Source organism: Hemitrygon akajei, chromosome 15 (assembly GCF_048418815.1).
Source record: "Hemitrygon akajei chromosome 15, sHemAka1.3, whole genome shotgun sequence".
NCBI classification, from domain to species: domain Eukaryota; kingdom Metazoa; phylum Chordata; class Chondrichthyes; order Myliobatiformes; family Dasyatidae; genus Hemitrygon; species Hemitrygon akajei.
The window spans coordinates 76,850,846-76,866,712 of NC_133138.1; the positions used below are offsets into that span (position 1 = coordinate 76,850,846).

General features: G+C 41.7%; 1 long non-coding RNA gene across 1 annotated transcript; it reads left to right on the forward strand.

Annotated features, from left to right (window-relative positions):
• Nucleotides 1–3,131: 3,131 nt before the first annotated feature.
• On the forward strand, nt 3,132–14,467 carry LOC140739615 (uncharacterized). Its single transcript, XR_012101691.1, has 4 exons — nt 3,132–3,210; nt 10,132–10,189; nt 10,734–10,798; nt 13,999–14,467. It is a non-coding gene; the product is annotated as an uncharacterized lncRNA (long non-coding RNA).
• Nucleotides 14,468–15,867: the final 1,400 nt, after the last annotated feature.

A 15,867-nucleotide genomic window follows, 5' to 3' on the forward strand; every position in this document is an offset into this window, starting at 1 on the left:
ATAGGTGAAGCCAGGTGTGCTAGAAAGGTAAAGGGTTGGAGAAGAAGGAATCTGATAGGAGAGAATGAGGAGACCACAGTAGAAAAAGGAGCAGGAGACCCAGGGGGAAGTAATAGGTGGGTGAGAAGAGGTAACAGACCAGATTGGGGAATAGAGGATATGACTATATTATTTCCATTATCTACTTTTTGTCCACTGACAGATTTATCATCATTCTAACACCCAATCCCATGAGCCCTAGTTTGAATAATATTTTTATGTAGTACCTAATCAAATGCCCTTTGAAAACCTAAATGTGTGCTATCCATTGGTTTCTCTGATCTTACATTCTGCAGGAACCTCTGTTAAGTTTGAAAGGACCAGTTTTTCTCTCATGCAACCACATTGATTCAACCTAGGCAGGTTATGTTTTCCTAAATGTCCTGTTACTAAATCTTTAACAGTGGTTTCCTGAATGTTGCCATCCACATTTATCAGACAAAGAGATCTGTACTTCTGTAGGTCACATCTGCCACCTGGTCCACTGGAACTGTTAGAGATCTTTGCACATCCACAAATAATGCATCCACTGTCTTGGTAATGAGCTATTTTAGAAACCTGGGATGCAGGTGATCAAATCCAGGAATTCCTTATAACAGATATCCACTTTGAAACTGATCATCAGAATGCTGCAGGGTAAAATGGCTGCTTTCATCCCCAAGGTAAGCTGTGCTAGTATTTCACAATTATTAACAGTGGAGCGTAGTCTAATGAATGGGCAGTGATGAGGTTCCTCATTGATTGTGCACAGAGACATCGATGCCAGAGTGTCCTGGCAATTGATATAATTTCCTATCAAGCCCATGCAATGCACTGAATTCATTTCCAGACTTAATTTCCTGAATTTATTTTCTCTTTGAACAAACTTCAGCAAGTGTTGGCTTTGTTTTTTAGTACATCACTGGTCAGGGAAGAGTTTACAGAGAGGAGAAAATGTGAACTATCTTTCTAGAGCTATTTCCTGTGTTAGACCATAAGACATAGGAACAGAATGAGGCCATTCAGCCCATCGAGTCCACTCCGCCATTCCATCATGGCTGATCCCGGAACCCATTCAACCCCATACACCTGCCCTCTCACCATATCCTTTGATGCCCCGACCAATCGGGAATCTATCAACTTCTGCTTTAAATATACCCACGGATTTGGCCTCCACCGCAGTCTTGGCAGAGCATTCCACAGATTCACCACTCTTTGGCTAAAACAAAATCCTCCTTTCTTCTGTTCTGAAAGGTTGCCCCTCAATTATGAGGCTATGCCCTCTAGATCTGGATACCCCCACCAAAGGAAGCATCCTCTCCACATCCACCTTAGCTAGTCCCTTCAATGTTTGGTAAACTTCAATGAGATCTCCTCTGCATTCTTCTAAATTCCAGTGAGTATAAGCCCAAAGGAGCCAAACACTCTTCATATGTTAACCCCTTCACTCCCAGAACCTCCTTTGAACTCTCTCCAATGACAACACATACTTTCTGAGATGAGGGGCCCAAGACTGTTAACATGACTCCACGTGCAGTCTGACTAGTGTCTTATAAAGCTTCAGCATTGTCTCCTTGTTTTTAAGTTGGTTTCCATTTGTGTGGGGGGCCCAGACCCCTTTAGCCCAGCCTCACTGTGAAAAGGAGACACACACCAGACATTTCCCGAACAATTTTCATGTTTCCTAATCTCCTTTGAGGAAGCCAAAGTAGGTAAGATTGAAGGTGGGGAGTATGCAGGTGCTTCGCCCTTGTGACTGCAGCACACAACTCTGATGAGTATACAGTCAGTGGCCACTTTATTAGTTACCTCCTGTACCTAATAAAGTGACCACTGAGTGTAATGTTGTGGTCTTCTGCTGCTGGAGCCCATCCACTTCAAGGTTCGACATGTTGTGCGTTCAGAGATGCTCTTCTGCACGACTGTTGTAAAGCGTGGTTATTTGAGTTACTGATGCCTTCCCATCAGTCCGGCCATTTTCCCCTGACCTCTCTCATTAACAAGACATTTTCACTCACAGAACTGCTACTCTTTGGAATTTATTTTTGTTTTTCACACCATTCTCTGTAAATCTCTAGACTAGAGTCTGTCTTTTTTGAAAATCCCAGGAGATCAGCAGTTTCTGAGATACTCAAACCACCCCATCTGGCACCAACAATCATTCAATGGTCAAAGTCACTTAGCTCATATTTCTTCCCCATTCTGATGTTTGGTCTGAACAACAACCGAACCTCTCGACCATGTCTGCAAGCTTTTATACATTGAATTGCTGCCATATAACTGGCTGATTAGCTATTTGCATTAATGAGCAGTTGTATTCTACCTAATAAAGTGGCCACTGAATCTAGACTGAGAAAGACTCTCAAAGGATGATTAAAAAGGATTTGATAAGATAAAAAGTATGTTGTGGGCTGTGGGGAAAAAAAAGGCAAGGGGTGAGATTAGTTGGGAAGGTTTGTCAACAGATCTGCAAAGGCACAATGTGCATGGCCCACTTTCTGTGCTGGATGATACTGTTGTCCGTTTGTCTCAGTTTTTCCAGTGGAGTATCATGCTGTTGATTATTATCCAGCTGCCTCTGCTGGGGATTTCAGAAAAGTAAAGCCCAAGAGTTGCATCTGCCCAACTGGCACCTGAGAACGGACCATACCTACAAAATAAAAGTGTCTATGGGTAGAAAACTGGTAAATAGGATAAATAAAAAGGAAGAAAACATGAAAAGAATAAAATTCAGAGAAAACAGTTAAAGAAAGAAAATGTTCTGAGAAACATCAGCCTGGGCTTGTTAATGGTATTTCGATGTTTTAACTGATAGGGTATCTGGGAATTGCATGTAAATTCCAGCGTAAAGAAAGGTCACTAAAACTGTAGACTGTGCAGCATTAAACTTGCGACCACAGAAGACTGTGCCCTGCCTGTGAACAATTTAGCAGAATAACTAAAAGGGAATTGGCTTCAAAATCCTGAACTGTGACTGATCTTTAACCCATCAGGAAGTTCCATAGTAACATGAGCCAGAAGACACACACAGGCACGGGCAGATAGGCAGCCAACCCCAGCCAAGCTGGCTGTGGCTCTCAGACCTCAGTTTGCTGGACAAACTACCACTTAATCTGGCGTGCTTATATCAACCATATATTTAATGTGCTAATATTCTGGTCTTCGAGACACATTTGTTCCTTGTGCTTGGTTGTAAGTATTGTAATGTATCTCATTGCTGAATGGCTGTAATGGATTGCTCCGTCTTTGATCCACCCAATGCTTTGAGCTTATGCTGATGGCTTTCAGTGTGTTCAGAACGGTGGAACAGCGCTTGCACGGAATCGCCCAGTCTGTCACAGCAAGGCTTTTGAGCTCTGTAGTATTGGTCGTTGGTGCCCTCAGGTATCTGAAGCATGCACTGCTCAGGAATCATTGCTTTGCATGAGATTAGAATTCTTTGAAGCTGAACCATTGCCAGCTCCCAGGAATGTGCTTGCTATTTTCTAATGCCAACTTGCAATAAATCACCTCCAGCAATAGGAGATACAGGAAGTTCGATCAGGGCGGTTGTAAACACCTAGTTTTGCAACTTTAAAAGGAAATGTTTGACTTCCATTGAACAAACTGACTGAGAAAATACAAAACGTTAGGCTGCCTCATTTCGATGTGTATGGTGATTACGATACTGCAATAATGGCTGGTTAGAAGTTTGCTTTAAATTGTTTTAAAGCATTCTAGTAATTGTTATATAGTAGATATAGTGCATTTGCATTTGACTATTGTTAAATATACAAAAGTCTTGCATCTAGTTCACACCCATCACATTCCAGACATGGTACTTCAATGCCATCCTTTATTGCAGATGTAAAGCAATCCGAAAAAAGAAATCTCAGGCATTTCATGCTGAGCTTTTATGATTTGCCACCTGAAGTTTGAAAGTGACATCAATTAGATGCACTTGAACTTTAGCTGTGAAGGACCTTGGGCATTCAGCACACAAAATTTCAAATCATGTCCTTAATATGTGACCATTCACAATAATGTCATAGTTGAACTACTAGTATAATCATTGCTTATTAGACCATAAGCCATAGGAGCAGAATTAGGCCATTCAGCCCATCGAGTCTGCTCCACCATTCCATCATGGCTGATTTTTTTATCCCTTTCAACTCCATTCTCCTGCCTTCTCCCCATAACCTTTGACGCCCTGATTAATCAAGAAACTATCTGTTGTGTATTTAATATTTCAGTAATATTGTAAATATAGTGTTTGAGTAAGCATCCTTTATTTCTTTAAATAATTAATTACAGGTTATATGTAAGACTACATAAATGGCATTCGTCATCATGCCACCATGTCATATGTACATATCTCGTTTAAACTAAAAATTAAGTACACGGCTTATCTCCTGGCTCCCTTGTTTTCTTTTCTACAGGTTTTTATGTTTTGGAGTTACAAAACAGAAGTGTTGATGAGGAAGTTTAAAACAAACTTGAGACGACTACCTACCTGTTGAAGTACAGCAAGATGTTGGAGTTCAAAAAAAGTGTAGTGAGAAAAGATTGAGTTTTTTAAAAAGTGAAGCAAGTTTTCTTTCCTTCAGAGCAACATGTTTTCTTCACAAAAGGAAAGATGTTCAAACTTAAAAAAAGGCAGAAAACAGAAGAATTCACGGGTTCATAAATAGTGAGTACAGGGTGATAATAATCATTAAAAAATGCAGAAATAGCTTGTTACAGCTGGAAAATTGAGGCATTTGATTGCACAACAGATGACTGGATATTGTATACTGAGCAAATTGAGCAGTACTTTAAAGCAAATGGAATATCTGATGAAATGCAAGTGCCAGTTTTGCTGAATACATAGGGTTTAAGGCTGAGCCATTGAGTATATTTAAAACAGAGGTTGATAGTGTTATGTTTCATAACTCCAAAACATAGAAACTAATCAAAAGGAAAACAAGGGAGCCAAGAGATAGGTTGTGTGCTTCGTTTTTATTTTAAACGAGGCACACACGTATCATGAGGTGTTGTGATAACATATGCCATTCATATAGCCCATATAAATTATTTAAACAAATAAAGAATGTTTTTTCAAACAGTATATTTACTATTATCAAATATTAATGAAATATTAATTACACAATACTCTAACTCAAAATGGATTGTATATCAACTTATGTATTATATATATATAGCTGAGTCCACTTTGCTGAAGTATTTTCTCTCAGAAAGGTTTGCTAAGATATCTTCTATCCTGGGCAGAGGGTGTTGATCTACTTTCAATACTGGGTTGATGGTGACCTTAAAATCTCCACAGATCCTGACAAACTCATTCTTCTTGTCTACTGGGACCATTGGCATTGTCCATGGGCTCCACTCAACATTGGAAAGAATTCCTTCAGCCTCCATACAATCTAGGTCACTGGCTAATTTATCATGGATGGCATAAGGACCTGGACAGGATTTGTAAAATTTGAGTGTGGCCTTTTCATTTAGCACAATTTTTGCTTGATATGTTTGAGTTTTCCAATGTCATCCCTGAACACTGCTGTGGCATCATCCAGTACCTTTCTTAATTTGCTTTCAGTTGCCTCTATTGCCGGGGATGTGGCATGCAAATACTGGATGGATCTTCAATCAAGTTGTAGTTGTCTCAGCCAATCATGATCCCTCAGTGCAGGCCCTCCTGTTTTTACCACATACAATGTGGCTTGTTGGTTTTTAAATTTTGCTGTTACAAATGCCATTCCCACCGGAGTTATATTTTCTCCAGTATACCTTATTCACTGGATATCTGCGGGCTTTAGCTTAGTATCTTTGAAATGCCATTCAAACTCATTTTGTGGAATGGGTGAAACATCAAACTGGTATCCAATTCCATTTTAATTAATTTGCTGTTCACTTCTGGCGTACGTCATATTGCTTGTTTATTGTTAGTTTTCAAAATTTGAAGTAAATTTATTATCAAAGTACATATATGTCACCACATAGAATGCTGCAATTCATTTTCTTGCAGGCATACACAATAAATCCATACTAGAATAACAACCATAATAGAATCAATGAAAGACCACACCAACTTGGGTGTTCAACCAGTGTGCAAAAGACAATAAACTGTGTAAATACAAAAAGAAAGAAGTAATGGTACTAAATAAATAAGCAATAAATATCGAGAATATGAGATGAATCATCCTCGAAAGTGAGTCCATATGTTGTGGGAACAGTTCAATGATGGAGCAAGCGAACCAGAGAGAAGTTGTCCCCTTTGGTTCAAGTGACTGATGGTTGTGGGGTAATAACTTGTCCCTGAACCTGGTGCTGTGAGTACTGAGGCTCCTGTACCTTCTTCCCGATGGCAGCAGTGAGAAGAGAGAATGTCCTCGGTGGTGGGAGTCCTTGATGATGGAGGTTGCTTTCCTGCCACAGCATTTATGTAGATGTGCTGAATGGTTGGGAACACTTTGCTGATGATAGGTTGAGCCATATCCACTACTTTTTGTAAGATTTTCTTTTCAAAGTTATTGGTGTTTCCATACCAAGCTGTGATGTAGCCAGTCAATACACTCTCCACCATGCATCCATAAAAGTTTGTTGAAGTTTTAGATGTCATGCCGAATCTTCTCAAACTCCTTGGGAAGTAGAGGCACTGCCGTGCTTTCTTCAGAATTCCACTTACATGCTGGGCCCAGAATATGTCCTCCAAAATAATAACACCGAGGAATTTAAAGTTGCTGACCCTCCCCACCCCTGATCCTCCGATGAGGACCAGTTCATAGTCCCCTTGTTTCCTTCTCCTGAAGTCAATAACAAGCTTCTTGCTCTTGCTGGCATGGAGTAAGCAGCTGGTATTGTGGCATCTTCCCTCCTAGATGCTGATTCATCACCACCTTTGATTCGGCCTATAACATCAGCAAACTTGAATATGGCGTTGGAACTGTGCTTAGCCACACAGTCATAAGTGTAAAGTGAGTAGAGCAGAGGGCTAAGCACACAGCCCTGTGGTTCTCCTGTGCTGATGGAGATCATGGGGGAGACGTTGTTGTCAATCTGTACAGACTGGGGTCTGCAAGTGAGGATCCAATCGCACAAGGAGGTATTGAGGCCAAGGACCTGGAGCATATTGATAAGTTTTGAGGGAGATGATGGTATTAAATGATGAGATGTAGTCCATTAAGAGCATCCTGATGTATGCATCTTCGCTGTCCTGTTGTTCTAGGGTTGAGTGAAGAGCCAATGCATCTCCTCCAACAGGCAAATTTTTTGCTATTTATTTACATTTGCACAGTTTGTTGGTCATTGATCCTGCTTACAGTTACTGTTCTATAGATTTGCAAGGCATGTCCGCATGAAAAAGAATCTTAGGGTTGTATGTGGTGACATTTATGTACTCTGATAATAACTTTTACATTGCACTTCGAACTTTGAAAACACTTCATCATGTTGGATATAGGTGCTATTAGACAATAGTCATTGAGGCAGGTTGCCAAGTTCTTTTTAGGCACCGGTATAATTGAACCCTGCTTGAAGCAGGTGGGCTCCTCAGACAGATGAAGTGAGATTTCACATTGTAACTCTCAAGGCTACTCAGTCCTGTGTCACTCTCATCATTATCATATTTTTCACCAATAGCATGCTGATTAGTGGTCTTTTTGAAACTGCAATTAGACGTTTTATACTGGTGCTAGAAAGTTTGTGTACCCTGTGGAATTTTCTCTGCTTCTGCATAAATATGACCTAAAATATGATCAGATTTTCATGTAGGTCCAAAAGCTAGATAAAGAGAACCCAATTAAATAAATAACACAAAAACACTATACTTGTTCATTTATTTATTGAGAAAAATGATCCAACATTATATGTATCTCTTGGAAAAAGTATGCGAACCTTCGCTTTCACTGGCTGGTGTGACCCCCTTGTATAGCAATAACTTCAACCAAACGTTTCCAGTAACTGTTGATCAATCTTGCGCATCGGCTTGGAGAAATATCAGGCCATTCCTCCATACAAACTTGCTTCAACTCTGGAATGTTGGTGGGCATGCTTGCTTCAGGTCCTTCGACAATATTTCTATAGGATTAAGGTCAGGACTTTGACTCAGATTCCAAAACATGAATTTTCCTCTTTTTAAACCATTTTGTTGTGACTTACTCTTGTCTTTCGGATTATTGTCTTCTTGCACTATCCAGCTTATAACAAGCTTCGGGTGTTGGATTGGTACTCTGACATTCTCATGTAAAATGTCTTGATGCAATTTTGAATTCATTGTTCTCCCAATGATAACAAGCTGTCCAGGCCTTGAGGCAGCGAAGCAGCCCCAAACCATGATGCTCCTTCCACCATGCTTCACAGTTGGCATGAGGTTTTGGTGTTGGTGTGCAGTGCCCTTTTTCCTCCAAACATAGTAATGTGAATTTCTGCTAAGGTGTTCAACTTTTGTCTCATCTGTCCATAGAACATTGCCCCAGAAGTGTTGTGGAACATCCAGGTGGACCTTTGCAAACTTGAGACATGCAGCAATGTATTTTTGGAGAACAATGGGTTTCCTTCCATGAACAACGTTTTTGTGTTTTTCTTATAGTAGATACACGAACAGAGACTATAGCAATTTGTAGACAATTTAAGGTCTTTTGCTGTTACCCTTGGGTTCTTTTTCACCTCCTTCAGCATTGCATGGTGTGATCTTTACAGAATGCCCATTCCTAGGGAGAGTAGCAACAGTACTGAGTTTCCTCCATTTGTAGACAATTTCTCTTACCTGATGAACACTCAGGTCTTTAGAAATGTTTTTGTCACCCTTTCCAGCTTTATGCATCTTTACAATTCTCTGAATTGTAAGGTCCTCTGAAAGTTGTTTTGATTTCTAAGGTCCTCTGAAAGTTGTTTTGATTTCTAAGGTCCTCTGAAAGTGATTTTGATTTCTAAGGTCCTCTGAAAGTGATTTTGATTGCAGGATGATGCACATAAACAGATCTTCCTTGAGAAGAGCAGGCTCTGTCAGTAACCTGACTTTGTCTTTTTTATAGGGCAGGACACCTCTACAACCCACACCTCCAATCTCATCTTATTGATTGGATCACCTAACCACAAAAAGGGTTTGTAGAAGGCATTACACCAGAGGTTTACATACATTTTCAAACAAATAGACTATTTTTCTCGATAAATAAATGAGCAAGGATGTTTTTTTGTGTTACTTATTTTTTGTTTTAGAACTTATGTGAAGATCTGATCATATTTTAGGTCATATTTATGCAGAAGTAGGGAAAATTCTCCAGGGTTCACAAACTTTCAAGCATCACTGTATTTTTCTCTTCTCTGTGCAGTCCATTTATCTTTGTCTGCCCGACATGCTCTTTGTATGTGTCCTACTTTTGTTCAATTTTCTGCAAGTTTCACCTTGAATCCTGCATTGGCCTGGTGTATGTGAACCCCTGCTATAACAGTAACACAATATATTCAGCCAGGCCGGTGTCTGTTCAGATGTTGCAATTTTGATCATGCCCACTTTCATTCCTGACTGCAACTCACTTCTGCCTCTAACTGCTGTTTCCATTGATATAGCGATTTCAACTGCTCTTTTTAATGTGAACTGTGCTTCAGTTAGGAGCCATTTTTGAATGTTTTCTTGTAAGATTCCACAAGCCAAACAATCTCTCAGAGCATCATTAAACCCATCACTGAACTGACAATGCTCAGGCAATCTCTTCAATTCAGCCACGTATGCTGAAATGGACTCCCCTTCCTTTTGATTCCACTTATGACACCTAAAGTCATCTGCGATCAACAATGATTTTGGTTCTAAATGTTCCTGCTTTACTTTTACTATATCAGCAAAACTAATTTTGGCTGGTTTGTTTTGGAGCAGTTGAACTTCTATGCAAACCATATGCCTTTCCACCCAAAGCACTCAGCAAAACTGGCCCTTGCTTTTCAATGGCTATTTCATTTGCTTCAAAATACAGTTCAATTTGCTCAGTATACAATATTCTGTTATTTCTTATGCATTCAAACACATCTGTCTTCCTGATGTAGCCAGTCATTTCTACTCTTTGATTACTTGACACTCATTGTTTATGAACCCATCAATTCATCCATTTTGTTTTAACTCAAATGTCTTGTGCTTTTTTTCAGAACTTGAACATTTCACTGAGCTTTTTTTAAACTTAAACGTCTCGCTGAGCTTCCACAGGTAGGTAGTTGTCTTAGGGTTGTTTAAAACTTCCTCATCACCACTGTTATGTTCTGTCACTCTGCTTTCAGCTTCTCCTCAAACCGCAGGGTGAATGCTATCATATGATCACTGGCTTCTAATGGTTCTTTTACCTTAAGCTCCCTAATCAAATCTGGGTCATTACATAGCACCCAATCCAGAAATGTCATTCCCCTAATGGGCTCAATCACAAGCTGCTCTAAAAACCCATCTTGTAGGCTTTCTATGTGGAAATTAAGTCTTATGCATTAAGAGTTCAAATCCTAACTGTGTAGTTGTACTTAAGTAATGTTAAAAAGCTAACTGTCTTTTGACCTAGACACTTAGCTCTGATGTGTAAGCAAGTTTTATTTAAAACATCCTTGGGATGTGAATTATGCCAAAAGACACATAGTTATTGCCTATTCCTACTAATTCTAAGTGGATGGTGATGAGGCGAAAATTTGTACCTTAATTAGTAGTGTATGTTTTGTGTTTGATTAAAGTAGTGCCCATAGATTCTATTGTGTTACTGTTTCCACAGGCAAATGCATCAATCTCTGGAATGGAAAATGCAATGCAGCAAATGGCAAGACCCTGCAATGGATAGTAAGGATTGCTGAAAATATCATCGGGGTCTCTCTCCCTCCCAGTCAGGACATATACTGCATACTCAGCATCTCCAGCATTCTTAAAGACCCCTCCCATCCTTCCCACAAACTCTTTGACCATCTGCTGTAGCCCAGCATGAGAACCAGAACGATCAGGCTGGGAAACAGCTTCTTACCCCAGGCTGTTACACTTCTGAACACTTTGTTGCCACCCAGCGCACATGCACACCCTTTCTGAATGCTTTGCCCCTGCTCCCAACTCCCAGGCACACTCTCAGCCCTCACTGGTTACTTTTGCTGTTTCACACCTTTATAGCACAGCTTGTCTCAGTGTAATAATTTTACATAAACTTACACCTCGCACCACGCCAGCTTGTCAATCTTCAGGCCATGCCACTCAGGGACTTGTGTTAGTATTATTTGTGACTGTATGTGCTGGATAGTAAGTATATTCCCTTTCTGTTCTGATGTGCAGGTCCGTGGCCTCCTCAGAGTGGAGGAGCAATACCTTATATTCCAAATAAAAACACAAAATGCTGGCAGAACTCAGCAGGCCAGACAGCATCTATGGGAGGAGGTAGTGACGACGTTTTGGGCCGAAACCCTTCATCAGGAGTGCCTTGTGCAGGAAGGCACAGAGTCGACTGTACTTCCTTAGAAGGTTGGCGTCATTCAATGTCTGTAGTGAGATGCTGAAGATGTTCTATAGGTCAGTTGTGGAGAGCGCCCTCTTCTTTGTGGTGGCGTGTTGGGGAGGAAGCATTAAGAAGAGGGACGCCTCACGTCTTAATAAGCTGGTAAGGAAGGCGGGCTCTGTCGTGGGCAAAGTACTGGAGAGTTTAACATCGGTAGCTGAGCGAAGGGCGCTGAGTAGGCTACGGTCAATTATGGATAACTCTGAACATCCTCTACATAGCACCATCCAGAGACAGAGAAGCAGTTTCAGCGACAGGTTACTATCGATGCAATGCTCCTCAGACAGGATGAAGAGGTCAATACTCCCCAATGCCATTAGGCTTTACAATTCTACCGCCAGGACTTAAGAACTTTTTAAAAGCTATTATTAATGCTTTTTGAGATAGTGATTTAGATGCATATCATATTTTTTACTGAGTTAAGTATTGTATGTAATTAGTTTTGCTACAACAAGTGTATGGGACATTGGAAAAAAGTTGAATTTCCCCATGGGGATGAATAAAGTATCTATCTATCTATCTATCTATCTAAGTAACGTGGGATGGTCGAGGGGGGATAAGAAGTGGGGGGAGGGATGAAGTAGAGAGCTGGGAAGTGATAGGCTGGAAGGAAATGGGCTGGGGGAAGGTGGAGAATTATGGGAAATAAAAGAGAAAGAAAGGTAGGGCTGGGGGGAGATCATAGTGAGGGGGGGAAAAAAGAGAGAGAAAGAGAACCAGACTAAAATAATAGATAGGGATGGGGGTAAGAGGGGTCAGGGGTATCAACGGAGGTCTGTGAGTTGAATGTTCATGCCAGCAGGCAGGAGGCTACCTAGGCAGGAGATAAGGTATTGCTCCATCGACCTGTGTGTGGCCTCATCTTGACGGTAGAGGCCATGGACAGACATGTCAGAGTGGGAGTGGTCCGGTGCTCCCGATGTGGCCATTTATACATTGGGGAGACCCGCCGCAGACTGGGAGACCATTTCACCGAACGCCGGCACTCAGTCCTCCAGCAGTGGCGGGATCTCCCTGTGGCCACACACTTCAATTCCACAGACCACTCCCACTCCGACATGTCTGTCCATGGCCTCCTCTACCGTCAAGATGAGGCCACACGCAGGTTGATGGAGCAATACCTTATCTCCCGCCTAGGTAGCCTCCTACCTGCCAGCATGAACATCCAACTCACAGACCTCCGTTGATACCCCTGCCCCCCCCTTACCCCCATCCCTATCTATTATTTTAGTCTGGTTCTCTTTCTCTCTCTTTTTTCCCCCCTAACTATAATCTCCCCCCCAGCCCTACCTTTCTTTCTCTTTTATTTCCCATAATTCTCCACCTTCCCCCAGCCCATTTCCCTCCAGCCTATCACCTCCCAGCTCTCTACTTCATCCCTCCCCCCACTTCTTATACCCCCTCGACCATCCCATGTTACTTCACTCCTGATGAAAGGTTTCGGCCCAAAACGTCGTCACTACCTCCTCCCATAGATGCTGTCTGGCCTGCTGAGTTCTGCCAGCATTTTGAGTTTTTATTTATTTCCAGCATCTGCAGATTCACTCGTGGACCTTATATTCCATCTGGGTACCCTCCAACCTATCAATTTCTCCTTCTGGTAAACAAATTCCCCCACCTTCCTCTATACCCCACTCTGACCTTTCACTTCTTCTCACCTGCGCCTGGGTCCCCTCCTCCTTCCCTTTCTCCGATGGTCCACTCTTTCTTCTCCAGCCCTTGACCTTCCCCCCTCCCCCTCCTGCTTGGCTTCACCTACTGCCTTCCGGCTAGCCTCTTCCCCCTATCCCCACTTTTTTATTCTGGCATTTTCCACCTTCCTTCTCAGTCCTGAAGAAGGCCTTCCGTCTGAAGCATCAACTGTTTATTCATTTCTGTAGATGCTACCTGACCTGCTGAGTTCCTCCAGTACTTTGTGTGTGTTGTAAATCTATGTGCTGTGTGTGACTGAGTTCTGCACCTTGGCCCCAGAGGGATGATGTTTCATTTAGCTGCACACATGTGGATGTTTGAATGACAATAAACTTGAACTTTTAACTTTAAGTAACAAGATAAAGCTATCGACATCCATTACTGAATGGTGGAAGCATTCAACCAATAACAGTTTTTGGTAAAATATTGTATAAAAGGTACAATCCATGGATCCTCCACACTCATTTCACTTACAGGGAAGATGGACTAATTTGTTCATACTTTTTGAGCTTGTCAACATATCCATCATATCTACTGGCTGCTATTGGCACTGCCCTACCTAGCGAACCCTCTTCCTCTATTAATATTGATCACAGTATTGTCACGCCTTGAAACAGTAACATGGTAACATCATCACCAATGGAGTGTCCGTAAGCTCTTTTGTGTTGTTGTCGTTCTGTATGGCAGGGTGTGAATCAAATTAACACTTAACTGGCAGTGGCTGGTACAGCGATGTATCTTTAATCACACGATATAATATTGCAAATGTTTATTTAAATGCCTGGAACGTGAGCTACTTCTCTTTCCACAGATGCCACCTGACCTGCGGAACATCTCCATCATCTTCCATTTTTATATACCTCAACGCCAGCCTTTCTCAACATCTTCATGGTCTTTAAACGGTCAGCCATCCGGTATGAGATAATTAGTTTCACAGCAGCCGATATGAACACTTTAACATCTGCAGCATTCTGGATTCTGCATAAGGCCCTGCGAACTCTAAAGCAGGTAAGGCAGAAAAGTTGCAAATAGGTAATACGTATATATTTCCATAAATTGTAAAATTTGCAAAATTCCATTGGCATGTTTATTGCAGTAAGGAAAGGCAGCTTCAAATATGTAAATATTTAAATCATCTCGTTAACTCATGTCTGTGAAGTGTTTTACTTCAGCAATTTTCTTTCAGTACTGCAGTGTCCTGCTGTTGTTTACTCCAGCCCAGGGATGCGATTGGGTAGTTCCCAGGATGAAATAGATGCATCTGAGGTCTGGTGTTGGTTGGGCAGTGATAAGGCCCGAGAATGGCTAATTTCTCCCGGAATACCAAGATAGGGGCTGGAGATCCTGGAAGTGACTGTTCTAGAGGCCTGAACGCCTGGAAGTAGGTGCGGGTCAGGCCAATGCCATTGAAGCCTGACACTTCAGCATGATTTATGCAAGCATTGAATTTGGTCTTTATCTTGACAGATTCTCCCCTTCTCTGCTAAAGGAAACACTCCTTCTACAGAATGATCATGGAGTAGTCAGCACAGAAACAGGCCCTTAGGCTGACTACAGCCATGACAGCTCTTTTGTCCACCTCTACCGATGACATTTGCCTGCTTTAGGTCTGCACCTTTCTATTCCTTATCTATTCAAGAGCCTGTCTAAATGCTTCTTAAAATTGTATCGGATCCCACCACATCCTCTGGCTGCAAGATCTGGATGTCAGCCACTCTCAGTATAGAACTCTTAGCCCTCCAAATCTTCTTCAAAGCATCTTTCTTTGATCTTAAGCCTGTGCCAATTGTTTTTGGTGGAGACAAAAAGAAAGGTTCTGATTATCTACACTATCTGTGCCTCCTATAATTTTATTTACTTCTATCATTTCATCTCTTAACCCCCATTGCTCCAGGAAAAGCAAGCCCAGCCTGTGTAGCTTTTCCCCACAGCTAAAGTCCTCCCATTCAGGCAACATCCTGGTGAACCTCTCGAAAGTCTCTCCAGTATCATTATATCCTTTCTACAGCGTGGCGACCAGAATTGCACACAATACTCCAAGTGTGGTTTGTATCATAACGTTCTATCTTCTTTATTCTGTGTCCTTAACCATGAGGCCAGCATGCCATGTGCCTTCTTCACCACCCTTTCAGGTTTAGGGAACTACAGGTTTGGACCCTGAGGTCCCTGTCTTCAACAACATTCCTCAGCACTCGATCGTTTACTGTATATGTCCTACTCCTGTTTTAGTTCTCAAAACGTACAAAATCACACTTGTCTGCATTAAATTCCAGGTGCCAAGGCTTCACTCAACTTTCCATCTGATCCACACACAGCAGCCACTTTTTAGCTTTTGTACTTAATAAAGTGGCCACTGAGTGTATGTTCATTCTCTTCTGCTGATGTAGCCAACGGATTGACGCGTTTTGGTATGTCCAGGTTTGGCCTGAAGTCGGGTGACTTCAGGATCTGAATTCTTGCTGGTGTCACATACTGAAGCTTAGCGGGAACTGGAACATCGAAGACAATAGGGTGGCTGTAGGAGAACTCTGCACTCGGTAATCGATTTGCTGATTTTCAAATCGGGGAACTTGAAATAAAAAAGCAATGCTTCAGATTGACTGTAACATCGATATGTTAACTGTTGTCTCTTCTGCCCCTCCCTTGTTAGTGAGAGAGAGAGAGAGAGAGAGAGAGAGCC